The 18,795-nt window shown below is 39.7% G+C and overlaps 1 protein-coding gene across 2 annotated transcripts in view; it reads right to left on the bottom strand.

Annotated features, from left to right (window-relative positions):
• Window positions 1-18,749, bottom strand: part of LOC128692800 (prestin-like) — a 268,729-nt gene extending 249,980 nt beyond the window's left edge. For both annotated transcript variants that reach the window (XM_070090068.1, XM_070090069.1), the window contains exon 1: window positions 18,657-18,749. The gene's annotated coding sequence lies outside the window, so the exon portion shown is untranslated. The remainder of the gene's footprint in view (window positions 1-18,656) is intronic.
• Between the last annotated feature and the right edge of the window lie 46 nt (window positions 18,750-18,795).

Here is an 18,795-nt window from a genome sequence, read left to right as displayed (position 1 = left end):
ACCTGCCCACCTGAATCCTTTGTTCTACTTCTGTCCCTACTTAGTAATGCATAGGAATAAGACTCTCTATCCCCTTGGGGGATGATTAAACATATTAAACTCCTACCCTGTCAGCCCTAAGGTCATGCAGACCCCCCATTATCACATTCTTTTCCATGGTCATTATCCTGGAATCCGGTTCCCTCGGGGACCAGCTACCCATCCATTACCGCGTTCTTTAAACCCAGCAGTGTTGTGAAGTAGCAACAGTCGCGTCAGTGAGTTGCAGGCCGGGAAGGGGGGGGGGGACTCCCTCGGAGATGGCAAGCTTGTACCCAGTCACCTGAATCCTTTGTACTGCCTCTCCCATCTATCAGAGTGATAGAGTTTGGGGAGTCAGAAGTGATCATTACCTACCTTCTTATACTTAGTAATACACAGAAATAAGTCTCTCTATCCCCTTGGGGGATGATTAAACATATTAAACTTGTACCCCTGACAGCCCCTGAGGTTATGCAGACCCCCCATTATCACATTCTTTTCCACACTCATTATCCTGGAATCTGCCACCTGCCCACCTGAATCCTTTGTTCTACTTCTGTCCCTACTTAGTAATGCATAGGAATAAGACTCTCTATCCCCTTGGGGGATGATTAAACATATTAAACTCCTACCCTGTCAGCCCTAAGGTCATGCAGACCCCCCATTATCACATTATTTTCCATGGTCATTATCCTGGAATCCGGCAGTGTTTCTAGATCGACCAACTTATACTACTTACCTGGCCACACCTTGAACGCTAGATTTACAGGACCTATGCAAATTGTAAGTATTGTAGATGAATGGTTCACAGAACCGACACGTTGATAAATTAGACACATGTGCAACTCTTGGGTATCTTTATTTAAGGAAACGTTTCGCCACACAGTGGCTTCATCAGTCCATACACAGGAGAAGTTTGAAGAACAGGAGGAGAATGAGGTAATCAGTCCCTCATCCTTGAGTCGATGTGGTCAGTCCATCAATCTTGAATAGAATACGGCATATGAGCGGAGAAGGAACTTTTTAACCGTAGGCAGGAGAGGTGCAGCAGTCGTAGGTGGTGTCACATTTACCCAATGTGGAAGTAGGTCGTGCCCAAGGGTTAGGCAAGCGAAGAATTCCCAAGTATTAAGATCCCTTGGGCACGACCTACTTCTGCATTGGGCAAATGTGACACCACCTACGACTGCTGCACCTCTCCTGCCTACGGTTTATAAGCTCCTTCTCTGCCCATATGCCGTATTCTATTCAAGATTGATGGACTGACCACATCGACTCAAGGATGGGGGACTGATTACCTCATTCTCCTCCTGTTCTTCAAGCTTCTCCTGTGTATGGACTGATGAAGCCACTGTGTGGCGAAACGTTTCCTTAATAAAGATACCCAAGAGTTGAACATGTGTCTAATTTATCAAATTGTAAGTAAATTATCTGATGTAAATTATGTAAATTATGATAAGACCTCAAAAACTAAAACTTACCACATTAATCAAATAAAATCTTTTCATACACCAGATAAAGTCCCAGTAATGACTTTAACCTCTTCCTCTGAGGACGACTCTGACTATTTGCACTCTATTTCTGAAATTAATGTCAAGCTTCCAAACTCTGTCCTCCTCAAGGACCCTAGCTCTTTAATGGTGCGGCTATCTAAGGTTCAAGTCACAAGTTTAACTGCGCTTCTACAGTCATACCCTGATATTTTTTCGAATGTGCCGAAGAAATGTACATTAGCTTATCATGACGTAGATGTGGGAAACTCTAAACCTATTTAACTCTCCCCCTACAGAGCTAATTCTGAAAAAACAGAAGCTACTTCAGCAGGAGGTAGAATTCCTGTTAGAGCATGGGTTAGTGGAGGAGTCATCTAGTCCATGGGCTTCACCGTGCATCCTTGTTAAAAAAGCTGATGGAGGTTTTCGCATGTGTACAGACTACCGTAAGGTGAATGAGGTCACAATTACAGATGCTTACCTTCTTCCTCGTCTGGATGACGTAATCGACTTTGTGGGTAAGGCTACTTTTGTGTCCAAGTTAGATCTCCTTAAAGGTTACTATCAGGTACCTTTGACGGATAAGGCGAAGGAAATCTCTGCCTTCGTAATTCCAGGAGGTCATTATCAATATACAGTTACCTCCTTCGGAATGAAAAACTCCCCCTCTTCATTCCAGAAACTTATCCATCAGTCTATTAATGGACTTGAAGGCACGGCAGCTTTTTTAGATGACATAGTGGTGATGTCTGATACTTGGGATCAACACCTGTTTAGGCATAAGACTCTCTTTGAGACCTTCCAGAGTTCCCATTTAACTGTTAATTTATCTAAGTCTTCCTTTGGCCAGGCTACTGTTAATTTTCTGAGCCATGAAGTAGGTAGTGGCAAAGTTGCTCCAAAATTGGCTAAAGTTCTTACCATTAAAGATTACCCAATTCCCCCATGATAGGAAATCTCTTCAACGTTTCCTATGTATGATAGGGTTTTACAGAAGATTCTGTAAAAAAATTTCAGATATTGTAGCCCCTCTTACCTCTTACCAGTCACAAAGTTTCCTTTAATTGGACCCCAGAGTGTCAAAATGCTTTTACGAAAGCATAGGTATAGGTGAGTACAAATAGGAAGCGCGTCTGTCAGGCGCTCAGTAGACGGAGGATCAAACCTTCACCGCGTCTTGCGCTGAATGACCCACATGGGTTAAGCGCTTAAAATTAATAATAATAATAATAATTTACGAAAGCAAAAGGATTATTGTGTACTGCACCCATTCTTTTGTCTCCAGGTTGATGCTTATGAGTCTGGGGTTGGGGCAGTTTTGTTGCAAGCCAGAGACGATGGGTTACAGCCTATAGCCTTCTTCTCAGCAAAGTTCCAGCCGCACCAGAGGGCTTACTCTACTATTGAAAAAGAAGCCCTCGTGCTGGTACTGGCCTTGGACCACTTCGATGTTTATGTGGGCCAGACTTCACAGGTGGTCACTGTCTATAGTTGCCACAACCCTCTGGTATATCTCCACGCCATGAAGAACCACAATGCGATGCTCATGAGATGGAGTCTACGGCTGCAGCCCTTCACTTCTTCACTTCTTATGACCAGAGTCTTTGGTAAGATGGGTAAGGAAGAAGAATGGGTAAGGATAGAAATATTGGAAAAGGGTGGGAGGCGGGAGTGAAGTAGGATATAAAAGGTAAGTGGCCCAACCACTTTGGTGCAATTTAAAAAATGTATGTGTAATAATAGAAATTCTTGAAGGGGTATAATACTAACCCATCAGAGTCACATAGATATAACAGATATATAGGTACATGACTCTGAATTGGTAGTAGATATACAAGTTGCAATTGCTTTTTTTTGCGATTGCATAACGAATATTTAAACGACAAGACAAGGCAGTAATCTGGACAGTTCGTAAAGAATTACTTGACGCTAGCTTCTTTCAAGGTGGTGTCCAGCCAAAGTAAATGTAACATATTTATAACAGTAGATGTAAAAGTAGAAATGTTACAAAGATATCTCCCTAATTAGGGGCGATAATTTTCTTAGTAGACATAGAAGGGTTCTGGTGTTACCCAATCATCTTCATCTGCAGGGAGGTTGCTCAAGATCATTGGTCGACGGTAATCGTCTTTATGGATGAAGCGACGCAGCCTCTGTGGGAGAGTCATTCTTTGGGTCCTGTGAGGAGGAGTATTAATGATATAGTCAGTGGTATTTTCAACTTGGAGAGGATGTTCTCTATCTGGTATGTAGAGTTCTTGCAGTGCATAGAGTTGTCTCTTCTTCAGCGTATCAAGGCGTATATTAAGGCAGTAATATCCTGTTGTCCGTGTAAATCTGCCATTTTAACTTTGTCTCTCCTCCTGGTGCCCGTAATAAAGCGGAGAGCTCTATTCTGGACCCGTTGCAACTTTAACATGTTGGTCTTTGTTGTTAACGACATTGGGACACATGGATATTCGAGTATTGGTCTTATCATCATTTTATACAGATGTTTTTTGACATGTGGAGGGGCTTGATTAAATCTAAAGAGACTGCTAAGACCGGCTTTGGCTATATTGATCTTTTTATTTACATGAGATGTTGAGTGGAGCAGCCTGTCTATTTCATATCCCAAGATCTTGTTAGGGTTTCTAATGGCTACAGGTGTACCTCTGATGGAGATACTACCCCTTATCTTCGATGGTTGATGCAAAACATCCTATCGTCAAGGTTAGTCGTAATTCTCCATTTCTTTTCCCAATTGGATGTCCGACGAAGTTCAATATTCATTTTTCTATGACTCTCTCATACTTGTATTTTCCTGTTACAGGAGTTGACGAGACGACATGGATAATATCATTTGCAAATTGCGTTATAATTGTATCATTAAACTCTGGTTGAGGAAGATCATTCACATAAATATTGAATAGAATTGGACTAAGACAAGAACCTTGTGGGACTCCAGCTGTCAGTATAAAAAGCTCTGTTGACTTGCCATGAAAGGTAGGAATGATTTTTCTTTGAGTTAAGAAGTTATATATTAATCTGAGAAAAGTCCAGTTATGGTCTGGTAGGTCAATAAGTTTGTATATAAGACCATCATGCCATAAGCTATCAAAAGCTTTATGAACATCTCTGGTGGCAATTAAGGCAAGATTGCCCTGATGTTTTAGACTTGCTACAGTATCGAATAAAATATTTGTTGCATGATGGGTACCTCTATGTGTTCTAAAGCCAAATTGTTTTTCAGTAAAAGGGTGATTAAACTCCATATAGTAGTTCAGTCTGTTGGAAATGATCTTCTCAAGAACTTTTCCAGTGACTTCAAGTAAAGATATAGGTCTATAGTTCCCTGGATGGTGGATGTCTTTATCGGGCTTAGCAAGAAAGATCATCCTAGCAGTCTTAAAAACCACTGGAAAATGTACTGAGGCCAAGATGGCATTAAAGACATTAACCAAAGACTGTTTACAATTTCTGGGTAGGAACTTTATTTGTTTCACTGTTATTCCAGAGAGAAAAGGGGCTCTATTTCGCATTCTTCCAATAACCTGACTCATCTCGAGTAGTGTAATAGGTCTAGTAAACGGGTGGGCGTCTTCAAGAGTTGATGTATCTATGGAAGGTAGTGATTGTAGATTATCTAAGTTCTCATCTCTCCATTCATTTACCAACTGATAGTGATTATTGTTAAATCGACGACTGTTATTGTGGGAGAGAATTTTCTCCCATACATCACCCATCAAATTAGCCTGGTCCTGTGGATCATCAAGTTTAATCTCAACATCTTCATCATCCTCATCAGTGAAGGTCTGAATTAGGTAGTTAGGAGCCTTGTGCTTTGCCCCTAACAGTTGTCTGATCTTACTCCAAAATTTTGCTGGCTCATGTATATACTGATTAGCTTGGAGAACTAGCAATTTCTATAAGTCACGTTTGTGATGACTAATCATGTTAATTAATTCTTGCCTCAATCTATACAATGTAGCTACTGGTGGTTGCCGCGTTTGACGATGCCTTCGACATTCTGTTTGATAATTTCTCATACCGTCTCTAATTTCCCTCGTAGGTTTATATTGTTGGTAGATCTTTGTGGAAGCTAACTGGCAAGTAGCATTAGTAGCATCAATTATTCGATTGTGAAGGGACCTGATCGCGTCGTCAATTGCAGTGGAAGGTAGATTTTCCAATGACACAATTTCATCGTCACCCAGAAATGCCCTGAAGGGGTTTAGGAGGTACAGGTATTCTAAATGGAGAAGTTTGTAGTTGTATTAAAACAGGGATATGATCAGATCCTACGTTTCCACCAGGAGAGATACGACAATGAAAGAGGTCACAGTCTCTGTTTGTCAGGACTATATCTGGTGTTCCTGGGTGAGGTCCAATATACGATTTAAAGAATGGGCCTTGAAATGACAAGTTTCTGGCTGTCATGATATTAAATAGTTGTTTTCCTTTCAAGTCACCCAGTGGAATACCAGCTCCACAGTTGAAGAGGGCAGGGTGATGAGAATTAAAATCTCCCGCTAGAATTGTTGGAATATTTCTGCTTAATGTCCTATGTAGAGGAATTGACTCTATATATTGTTGTCTCGGGGGAAAACATCCAGTTCCTATCACTAGTTGGCCATGAGACGTCGTCAGTTCTATTGCAAGAATGTTATCTTCATCAACATGAATATTTCTAAATGCATAGCCTAATTTAACTAAAATGGCTACGCCACTATAGGGTCCTCTCGATTTCTCCACAGTAGAGTAACCACGTAATTTAATATGTTGATCAACTCTCGCAGCTGTCTCATTAAAAGAGTATAACATCGGGATTGTAATTATGTAGTTCAACCTCAAGGAGGTAACGGTTATTAAAGAAATGTTGAACATTAACTTGGAAAATTGTAATCCCCATTATTTCTTGCACTTCGCACGTGTACTGCGGTCTGAAAGTCTGTCGGTTCTCTGAACAATTCATCTACAAGTAAATTTATGTTTGGTATACACACTATCCCTGCTGGACTCGTCAAGGGGAGCAGGGAAATTCTGAGTAGTTGCTTGTGTACTAAAAGTGTCACCATCCTCACTGGAGTTGGTAATATTAACAGAATCATTAGAGTCATTAGAGTCATCATCAGAAAACTGAGGTGTGATATTCCCAGTTACAGGAAGCAGAGGCTCTTGAGAGTTGATGGGAGACTGTGGAGGCTCCGAGGGAAAATTTGGTAGGCCAGGTGATTTATCCTGCGACAGTTCCTGTTCTTATGCAACAGGATCAGCTGCAATAGCGGAAGAGTGAGCACCAATCTCTGCGGCATGGTTAGGGTCAGGTATTGACTCATCGGGTTGAGGGGAGTTGACAACCTGGGTATGAGAGGCTGGTGATCCCTGAACAAGGGATGAATTAGGCTTATTTGTAGAAGTAGAGTAGGGCACACTTCCTGTTTTGAGAGGGCTGGGCCATAATAACCTAAACATTATCCGGGATAGTAATGGGAGTGATCCCATTAGCCATTAACAAATCATTGAAAATATTAGAGCAGAGTTGAATGTCACCACCTGCTATATCCTTGGCCATCATATACATTAGTTGAGCTCTCGTCATATCCCCGGCTGAGGATACCTGAGACATGGGAGGTGAGGCTGAACCTTGTTGTTGTGTTTGTGTATGTTGTAGGTGAGGGTTAGACTGGGGCACTCCAAGAGGGGCAGAATTCCAAACATTGGAACCGGTGGAAGAGACATGAGGAGTCCCACTAGATCCAGGCAAAGCTGGGAAGAAAGTTTGGGACATTGTTGGAGGTGCCTGGGGAGTGGTCTTCGAAGAATTGGATATTTTCTTGGCTTCAAGAATTTTCTGCATTACCTTTTTCCTCTCAGGACAGATAGCAGAAACAGCATTGTGTTTTCCATTGCAGAGGACACACTTGGGCTTAGTTTTGTTATGACAATCTTTAAAAGAATGTTGACTAGAGCATATGCTGCAAATCATTGCTTGGCTACTGCATTTGTTGGTGGTATGACCAAATGCGTAACATTTGAAACATTATGTAACACTGACACACCGTTTAAGAGAGATTTGGTCAGGTGTACATCTGGTTCCAAAACATTTGAAACCATTTTGACACACTAGTTTGGCTGCTTCAGGTGTCTCAAGTATTGACTTTAATGTTACCTGGTTGTTGCCAGGTTTAGAGAATTTATATGCTTGGACAGCCTTAAATTCCGAATTCTCCCTGTTAAAGTCCTCAACAAGTTCATTCACTGAGCTCTCTCTCATGAAGCTGTTAATTCTAGCCACAAACACAGGTCTCTGCGCTTGATAGCTTTCAGGTGCAATTGGGTTGATACCAAAAGTTTTCAATTTGTCCAGGACGTCCTGCTTAAGTAGTTGAAGTAACTCTTCTTCAGAAGAGAGGAGAAGTACTACCCCAGAGAGAGTTGCAAAAATATCCACTGGAGCAACAGTTGAATTCGAACAAATACATTCTAGAATTTCTTGCTTCGACTTTTGATTGTCATCAACACGTAATCTTACTCTTATCCGCGCCATGATGTCCAGGAAGGTACATCTGGCAGAGAAGTTACTTTAACAAAAAGGGTCTTTCCTTAGTGTTAGTCTAACATCATATTTCAGCTGACTTCTGAAGGTCAGCCCCTAAGATAGCCTACCCTCGAGTGGTGAGGGGGACACAGGGCCCCTAAGATAGCCTACCCTCGAGTGGTGAGTGGGACACAGGGTCCAAGACAAAGATCGGCCGGATTTTAAAAAAACCACACGGGCTACCGGATGGTCAAAATGCCTTGTGTTAACTCGCCGAAGGCGAAGTTGCCGAAAAAAGAAGAAGATAGGAAAGTCAGAAGGATAGCAATGTAACTAGTGTGTTAGTGTGTGGGGCCAGTGTAAATGTTTGGGTGAGGGGAGGATGGGGAAGGATGGGGGGATGGGGAAGAGAGGGGTGAACAAGCAAGCAAGTCACCGCCTTACCCTCTTGATGGGATGGTGCTCGAAGTGACTGCAAACAAGTTTCCTCTCAGCTCTGGTGAAGAACAACTCAGGATAACCCAAGAAAAATCTCGAGTAACAGTGTTCAGAGTTGCTCTGCTCGAGAATTACTCAGGATAACCGAAGAGCAGGAACGACGACGTCTTCTCTCCACGGCGGCTGGACGGCGACTCGTGTGTCGTGTCTGTATCAGTTTGTCAAGTGTGTCTGTATTTCGTGTGTCTGTCTGGATTTCGCTGCAACCCTATTCTCTCAGAATAATACACATTGCCGGCAAAGAAAATAAGTTGGCAAATGCTTTATCCACATTGTATTAATGTATTAGGTTAGAATGTTGTAGGGACCTGTAGTAACCGGTTTCTAGCTCTTTTTTCCCCCTTTATATATGTGGTGTTTTTTTTTTCTTATTGAGGGGGTGCAGGCTACCCTCCGCCCGTACCTTGGACCTACGTTAGCCCTACTGTCTGCTGTCTCACTCTAAGTTTAGGGTTTGCCTTTATGTTGTGAATAAAGCTGAGTTCTAAGAGTTGGATGGTTGAGAGGAAAGGCTGTCCCATATGGTGCCATGGTGGCACCATATGGGAATGGAAGCAATGGGAGGTGGGAGCCTATCCCTGAGCCCTCTCGGGGTGGGAGTGTGATATGCAAAGAATAGGTAACCTTTATTCAGCGCATGTACACACCCTCATTGAAAGGCTATCTCCCACAACCAGCGAACCAGTACTAACGGTTGGATGATGGGGCTCTGTCGTTCAATCAGTACCCAGGTTCAGCCAATGAGAAGATGGTTCTGGCAATTGCAGAGGTGTTGTGGGCACCACCCGCCTGTCTTCCCTTGTCATTTCCATTCTAGAGCTGGTTGAAGCAAGGTCTGCTCTCTAGTGGCATCTATTCTGCCTTGCTTACTGTGGAGTGCACTAATACCTATTGTTGTACATAGTGTATATAGTGTATATACTTCTGTTCTTATTTGGTGAAAGGATAATATAAGTCAAAAGTTTTTCTGCTGTGTTTATTTTGCTCCCTTTACACCCTGGATAACAGGCCTTTGAATTCCTGGGTTGTAATAATCCCATTAACCATCAGCGATTACGTGTGCGTGTACGTGCGTTTCGTTCCTTCCGGGACGAGAACATATATTAGGTGAACTTTCTCTCTTTGTGCGGTCGGCGTAATGCTTATTGTCTCCGATATTTTTTCCGATCTCATGACTTTCACGATCCTTCTACATACATAATGGTTACAGACATTAGTAGAGGCCCTTTATTTGTTCGCCGCCCCTGTTTACTCAAACCTTTTTTTTTTCATATTTACTTTCTGTTGGCTTCTCTTAATTTGCCCCTTTTACATGTTCATCCAACATCTAACTTTTCTCCGACAATTCGTGTCTGGTCTTCTCTGCTGCAGTGAGCGAAAGCTCGAATTCCTACAGTAACTTTTCGCTCCCTTTTTCTTAACCACTTCCGATCTCATTCTCATGCCGTAGTAGTTTACACTGATGGTTCTAAATCTTCTGATGGTGTCGGGTTTGCAGCAGAGTGGTACAAGATCATTTATTAGAATCAGCTATCATTTTCACAGATCAACTGTATGCAGGTCTCATTACTGTTATACATATTGTATACCTTTACGACCTCTGTGCTAGTTTCAGATTCTATTAGTGCTTTGCAGGAAATCAAAAAAAATGATTCTCCTCATTCCCTAGTCCTTCTTAGTAAGAACAAATGCATCTTTTTCTGCTGGGTCCCTGGACATGCGGATGTTCGGGCCAATGCCTTTTTCTCACTTTAAGCTTCGCCTTGATCTTGGGTTATTTATCTTTTAATATGTCAATTTGATCAAATATGCTGGTTTCCGTGAATCTTAGAATAAAGTTTGGATTAATTTTGGTTTGTGTAATGAAGGTGCCAATTTACGATTTTTTCTTGAATAACTTAGGGAATGGAAATACGGGTTTTCAGGTGATAATTTGAAAAGACCTTATCGGATTAGTTTCAAAACTTCAACGCCGATAATTTGATTGTGCAATGTCTGAACGGCATCAAACTTCAACTATTGGTATATCTTTGGATATTGATATCTCACGGATAACTAGAAAATGTCTTATCAGAATTGCTTTAATCTTTCAAAGACTTTTAGATTTTGCCACCGACGTGGCTAGTTTATTGTGCACCCTATAACCATCCTGTGGAAGGTAGTGAAAGAGCATATGGATACACAAAAGGCCTAGGAACTAGGCCTTTTGTGTATCCATATGCTCCTGTGTATTCATATGTATCCATATCTACTCCTGTTAACCCAAAAGGGAATGATGAATTAATTAAATATCTGCCAGCCAGGTCGGCAAAACTACCGTAACTCTACGGATTAATTAAGACCCATAAGCCAGGGAACCCAGCCCGTCCTACTGTAAGTTCCGTAGACATGGCTACATACAACAGATCCAAGTGGCTAGTTAAACTGCTAACTCCCATGGTCGGAAAGATTTCGGATGCTCATATTAAAAATTATGTTGACCTTACAGAGAGGCTCCAGAAATTGAATGTATCACATGACTACTCTTCAGAGATATGATGTTACAGCATTGTTTACTAGAGTCTCTGTCCCTGACTTCCTTACGTATCTGGAAGAAGATCTAGAAAACGTCACCATGCCGTACCCCACTAACATAATTACTGAACTCATTAAGCTTTGTGTGACGGACTACAAGTTCGTATTTGAAAGTAAATTCTGTGCTCAAAAATAAAGCCTGGCCACGGGAAATTCGTTTAGTCCAACTTGCATATGGAATTCTATGAGACTAGAATCCTTAAAGATATCCACCCAAGTAAAGCCAAGTGGTTCAGATATGAACATTAAAATGGTATAAAATACCGACAGGTTGTTAGGTAAGACACATATGCAACAGTTAGGTATCTTTATTTCGAAACGTTTCGCCTACACAGTAGTACTGACCACCTCAAAACTTTAAGGGTGATGGACTGATTACATCGTCTTCAAGTCTCTTCTGCTTCTATCCACTTTTCTGTACTCGACTGAAGAAGCCTACTGTGTAGGCGAAACGTTTCGAAATAAAGATACCTAACTGTTGCATATGTGGTTCAGATATGTAGACGATGTTCTATGTCTGTGGCTTAGAGATCGCGATGTTGACGAGTTCATTCCTACTCTCAGTGATTTAGTACACTCATTTAAGTTTACAACAGAGCACGAAGTAGATAACAAGTTGTCATTCTTAGATGTTCTAATCCATCCTGTTGACAGGAAATTTAAATTAACAGTGTACAGAAAGTCAACTAATGTGTCGTCATACATTCACTATTATTCCAGTAATGAATCTAGGGTTAAATTAAATTTTCCTTGCAATTTCTTGAGAGCCTTACGTTTTTGTATTTCCGAATATTTGGATGATAAAATTAATAAGATGTTCAATATAGCCCCTAAACTGAGATACCCTCATACGTAGGGCTCTGGTGGCCTGGTGGTTAACGCTCTCGCTTCACACGGTGAGGGCCTGGGTTCGATTCCCAGCCAGAGTAGAAACATTGGACGTGTTTCTTTCTACCTGTTGTCTATGTTCCCCATCAGTAAAATGGGTACCTGGGTGTTAGTCGACTGGTGTGGGTCGCATCCTGGGACACTGACCTAAGGAGGCCTGGTCACAGACCGGGCCGCGGGGGCGTTGACCCCCGGAACTCTCTCCAGTTAAACCCTAGGTATTTTGTTGAAAAGGCGTTATAGGTGGCCAAGAAGACTTTCTACAGGACTGAACCTAGGGAAGTGTCTTCCAGAAAAATATACTGGTTTTGTATTACAATGAGAATATGGCCAACCTGCGTGAAGTATTATAAAAATTTCAATATAATTAATGGTTTCAAGAGCATCGGGACAGTGAAGCAGAAGATGATTAAGAATGCACCATCCAACATTGTTGGTGAGGATTACAAGGTCCCATGCATGCAATCCTCTCTTTCATACGTAGGGCAGACAGGAAAGTCACTTGAAATCAGATTAGTCGAACTTCAGTACTCGGTAAGGACAGGTCAGGAGTCAAATACAATTTTTAATCCTGGTTGTACTTGTAATCATCCGCTCGGGTGGGGAAACGATCTTGGAGCAGGGTACGTAGGGTATGAAAAGATCTTTGCAGACAACACTTTTTGTAACATTTTCGGACGTACAGGGTGACATACAACACATCTGATTAGTTTAGTATTTCAAGTTACATAAAGCCTGAGTATGTGGGTGTATTTATTACTCAGTTAAAATGATTCCATTCCGTCACTGGAATAGCTGACGTCATTTAAAATGCAGTTATGGGCTGACTGCCGTTATTCTCTATTATTTATTCCGTAACTAGCTTTCTGTAAAGTTCTTAACTTCCTCCCTCTCCTCCCCTTAAGGGGAAGTAGAGACGGGTGGAGGTGGTTGAGGAGCAGACGGCACAAACACTTTGTATCATATGTATATAATATATATATATATATATATATATATATATATATATATATATATATATATATATATATATATATATATATATATATATATATATATATATATGTATGTATATGCAAAACAACCACTCTGAAAGAATAGAGAAATTCCAAGCGCTTTCGTGACTACTCACATTATCAAGGAACTATGAAAGTAAAGCATCCAAGGAAGGTATATAATGGAGTCTGGCCAACATCTCACTATCAGATCCCACAACGGTTAAACACCTGACGCGCGCCGACCCAACTGGACAGGTCCTTTGCACAACCACCAACAAACTATTCTACCCAAGAAAATTTTTAAAATTATTATTTGTCCAATGTATTATTAAATTCTTCCCAAATTCTATTAATTATAAATGGATCTAATTTATATAAACCAAAGGAAATATTCATATTATTGTCAAAACTGCATTTAATGAAACAAGATTCAATTTTATATATATATATATATATATATATATATATATATATATATATCATTATATATACATTATATATATATATATATATATATATTTATATATATGTATATGTATATATATATATAAATATATATATATATATATATATATATATATTATGTATATATATATATATGTATATGAATATATATATATGTATATATATATATATATATATATATATATATATATATATATATATATATATATATATATATATATATAAATATATATATATGTCGTGCCGAATATGTAAAACTGGTCAATTAGGAAGAACTCATTTAAAATTAAGTCCTTTCTAAAATTTTCTCTTTTACGTTTAAAGATATATTTTGTTCATTAATGTTAATATAAAAAAATTTAATTTTGCACCAAAAGAATCTTAGAAAACTTACCTAACCTTATTATAAGAAGAGCAATTTATTTTAGCCTATCACAACTAAATATATTTTAGATTTGTTTACAGTAATTTAATACTAAACAAACACAGTGAGATATATTTTTTTCGTTAGGTTCAGAATGATTTTGGTGAAATTATTGCAAACACAAATTTTCACTTGTCCTATTTGGCAAGATGAACGTTGCTACTTAAGACAAGATCGCAAATTCTGCCTATTCGGCACGACATATATATATATATATATATATATATATATATATATATATATATATATATATATATATATATATATATATATATATATAAATATATATATATATATATATATATATATATATATATATATATATATATATATATATATATATATATATATATGTGTGTGTGTGTGTGTGTGTGTGTGTGTGTGTGTGTGTGTGTGTGTGTGTCGTGCCGAATAGGCAGAACTTGCCATCTTGGCTTAAATAGCAACGCTCATCTTGCCATATAGGACAAGTGAAAATTTGTGTATGCAATAATTTCACCAAAATAATTCTGAACCTAACGAAAAAAATATATTTCATTGTGTTCGTTTAGTATTAAATTATTATAAACAAATCTAAAATATATTTAGTTGGGCTAGGATAATATAAATTGCGCTTGTTATAATAAGGTTAGGTAATGGAAACATAAACACATATGCAGTTTAATGTGATCCTTTACTGACAACGTTTCGCCCACACAGTGGGCTTTTACAAGTCACGAACAGATCTACCTGGGGTGGAAGGTACGCGAGTATTTATAGTCAGGTTCAGAATGATGAGGTCAGGTGGAGAATGCTGCATCTGATGATCTACCGAGTGAGGTTATAGAGTCTAAAATATTGGGTAGCTTGGCAGGGGTATTGGACAAGTTGTGAGCAGATCTTCTGCAGTGTTCTATGTTCTTATGTGCGATAGCGATGAAGAAGTTTCTTGGTAAGTGGTTCAGCTATGTTATAGAAGCCATTGTTCTGGTTGAAATTGTTGGTTATAGAGATAAGCGATGGTTCCAGGATTCTTCGGTTTTGAGTGTTATCTTCTGTGGCGATAAGTCTTGAGGTTCTTTAGTTAATTAAATGGTTGTGTGAACTGCGATGTTGTACACAGGCATTTCTTGTATCATCAGTCCTGCTTGCGTATCGGTGTTCTGAAATACGTGTTTGGAGGTCTCTTGATGTTTCGCCCACGTATAATTTGTTGCAGTCATTACAAGGGATTATGTATACCCCTGCAGAGGATGGAAGCTTGTCCTGTCTACTACTGGTGATGTCCTTGATGGTCGTGGTTGTGGAGGTAGATACTTGGAATGATGTATTGGAAAAGATGTTGGAAAAATGTTTGGCAATGGAGTTGGTGGGGAGGACTATGTATCTCTTCTCGGCAGTGTCTTCTCTGGGTGTGTTGAAGGTGTTTAATGCCCGTCGTCTGCAGTCTCTGATGAAGTGACGAGGATAGTGGAGTTTAGAAAATACTTGTTCAATTATAGTGCATTCTTCCTCAAAGAACTCATTGCTGCAGATTCTGAGTGCGCGCAGGAAGAAGCCTATAATTACACCACGTTTAGTTTTGGTGTCGTGGTGAGAGTAGAAGTGGAGAAGATCGTTTTGGTTGGTTGGTTTTCGATAGACTTTAAAACGAAGTTCATGTTCAGTTTTGCAGAGAAGAACATCAAAGAAAGGAAGAGTGTTGTCGACTTCTTCTTCAAGTGTGAACTGGATTGAGGGCTCGACCAGGTTGAGCTTGTCTTGGAGAGCTTGAACGTTGAAGCGCCTGGGAGTTATGAGGAGCATGTCGTCAACATAATGGAGCCAGGTGACAGTCGAAGGAATAATGGTGGAGAAAAGCTCGGCTTCCAGATGTTCCATGTATAAGTTCGCGAGGACGGCACTGAGTGGCGAGCCCATGGGTAGACCAAAAGTCTGTTGAAAGAGGTGATTTTTGAAAGAGAAACACGCAAAGCCGACACATAGTTCAACGAGGTCGATGAAATCGCTGGCTAGAATAGGAAGATCAAGTGAATCGTCAATTTTTCTGCGCAGGAGCTCGATGGCTTGTGTAGTAGGTACTTTGGTGAATGGGGAAGTTACGTTTCTTGTTCCTGATGTTGATGTTGCGAATGCGGTTGAGAAGATCACCTGAGTGTTTGAGATGTGCTGGACTGATAGTGCCCAAGAATTTGGAGAGGTGTTTTGCAAGAATTCCTGAGAGTTGGTGGGTAGCACTTTCCTATTCACCAAAGTACCTACTACACAAGCCATCGAGCTCCTGCGCAGAAAAATTGACGATTCACTTGATCTTCCTATTCCAGCCAGCGATTTCATCGACCTCGTTGAACTCTGTGTCGGCTTTGCGTGTTTCTCTTTCGAAAATCACCTCTTTCAACAGACTTTTGGTCTACCCATAGGCTCGCCACTCAGTGCCGTCCTGGCGAACTTATACATGGAACATCTGGAAGCCGAGCGTTTCTCCACCATTATTCCTTCGACTGTCACCTGGCTCCATTATGTTGACGACATTCTCCTCATAACTCCCAGGCGCTTCAACGTTCAAGCTCTCCAAGACAAGCTCAACCAAGTCGAGCTCTCAATCCAGTTCACACTTGAAGAAGAAGTCGACAACACTCTTCCTTTCCTTGATGTTCTTCTCTGCAAAACTGACCATTAACTTCGTTTTAAAGTCTATCGAAAACCAACCAACCAAAACGATCTTCTCCACTTCTACTCTCACCACGACACCAAAACTAAACGTGGTGTAATTATAGGCTTCTTCCTGCGCGCACTCAGAATCTGCAGCAATGAGTTCTTTGAGGAAGAATGCACTATAATTGAACAAGTATTTTCTAAACTCCACTATCCTCGTCACTTCATCAGAGTCTGCAGACGGCGGGCATTAAACATCTTCAACACACCCAGAGAAGACACTGGCGAGAAGAGATACATAGTCCTCCCCACCAACTCCATTGCCAAACATGTTTCCAACATCTTTTCCAGTACATCATTCCAAGTATCTACCTCCACAACCACGACCATCAAGGACATCACCAGTAATAGACAGGACAAGCTTCCATCCTCTGCAGGGGTATACATAATCCCTTGTAATGACTGCAACAAATTATACGTGGGCGAAACATCAAGAGACCTCCAAACACGTATTTCAGAACACCAATACGCAAGCAGGACTGACGCTACAAGGAATGCCTGTGTACAACATCGTAATTCACACAACTCAAGACTTATCGCCACAGAAGATAAAACTCAATACCGAAGAATCCTGGAATCATCGCTTATCTCTATAACCAACAATTTCAACCAGAACAATGGCTTCTATAACATAGCTGAACCACTTACCAAGAAACTTCTTCATCGCTATCCCACATAAGAACATAGAACACTGCAGAAGGTCTGTTCACAACTTGTCCAATACCCCTGCCAAGCTACCCAAGATTTTAAACTCTATAACCCCACCCGGTAAATCATCAGATGCAGCATTCTCCACCTGACCTCAACATTCTGAACTTGACTATAAATACTCACGTACCTTCCACCCCATATAGATCTGTTTGTGACTTGAAAAAGCCCACTGTGTGGGCGAAACGTTGTCAATAAAGGATCACATTAAACTGCATATGTGTTTGTTTCCATTGTGTCGATATTTTATGCCATTTATTTTCAAGGTTAGGTAAGCTTTCTAAGATTCTTTTGGTGCAAAATTAAAACGTTTTACATTAACATTAATGAAAAAAATATGTCTTTAAACTTATAAGGACTTAATTTTAAATGAGTTCTTGCTAACTGACCAGTTTTACATATTCGGCACGACATACATACATTCATATATATATATATATATATATATATATATATATATATATATATATATATATATATATATATATATATATATATATATATATATATATATATATATATATGTATATATATATATATATATATATATATATATATATATATATATATATATATATATATATATATATATATATATATATATATATGTAGGTAGTATTTGAAATCGGAGAAGAAACGAGTCGTTTGTGGGATTTTGCATATTATTTGAAAGTAAATATGGAAATATCTTTAAAGAAATTCAGGGATACTAGTTACGAGGGAGTGAGTGTTGGGGACGAGACTTTGTGTTGCACATACTTTTAAAACCAGGTGTCATGATAAAAGTTTACTTTACATAATCACTCACTGCAATTCATTCTCAAATACTCATTGAAATTTTACTAAACCTTGAATATAACACACCCTCATAGCGCATTACTAGATTGTATGATAGTTCTCCTGCTAAAAACCAGGGACATTCACTGCGCATACTTCGACCCATCCAATGATTTGGTTCTTTAGATTTCCTTGTAACATATTCCTGATCATTCTAGTACCCATGAAATTTTGCAATTCCGTGAATATAACAATCTTTCAGGGATTTTAGGACTTTTTCTACTGCATGATGACAAGAGAATTCATTTCTTATTTGTTTATTACTCATAAATAAGTCACCTGACAAGTGTCTGTCATGAAGCTGCTTGTTCAGTACTGCCGACCCGAAAGCGGGAGCAACGCCCCCGAAATTAAAAGTAAATTTGGCATGTCGTACTGCGAAGGTTGGCGCTAACAATCCAAGTGTATGTAAAGTAGAAACTAGCCATATGGAAAGCCACAGAAGCGACAACTTCTGTCTTTCTGGTGTTATATTAAGTAGTCAGAGTGAGGAAAGAAAATGATAATTAGGATAGGTGTAGGGTAGAAATCATTACCTGAACGTGGATAGAGGAATTCTGATGAGGGTGTGTCAGCCTAACAGGAAGCTTGCCACTGTCTTGTTCAACTTCTAGGAGAGTTGTGACAGCCCTGATGTCCGTGTACGTACCCTTTTGTTTGTCAGCTCAAGGACAT

Source organism: Cherax quadricarinatus, chromosome 30 (genome assembly GCF_038502225.1).
Source record: "Cherax quadricarinatus isolate ZL_2023a chromosome 30, ASM3850222v1, whole genome shotgun sequence".
NCBI lineage: Eukaryota > Metazoa > Arthropoda > Malacostraca > Decapoda > Parastacidae > Cherax > Cherax quadricarinatus.
The sequence above is the reverse complement of the archived record's forward strand: the minus strand, read 5'-3'. Positions and strand labels throughout refer to the sequence as shown.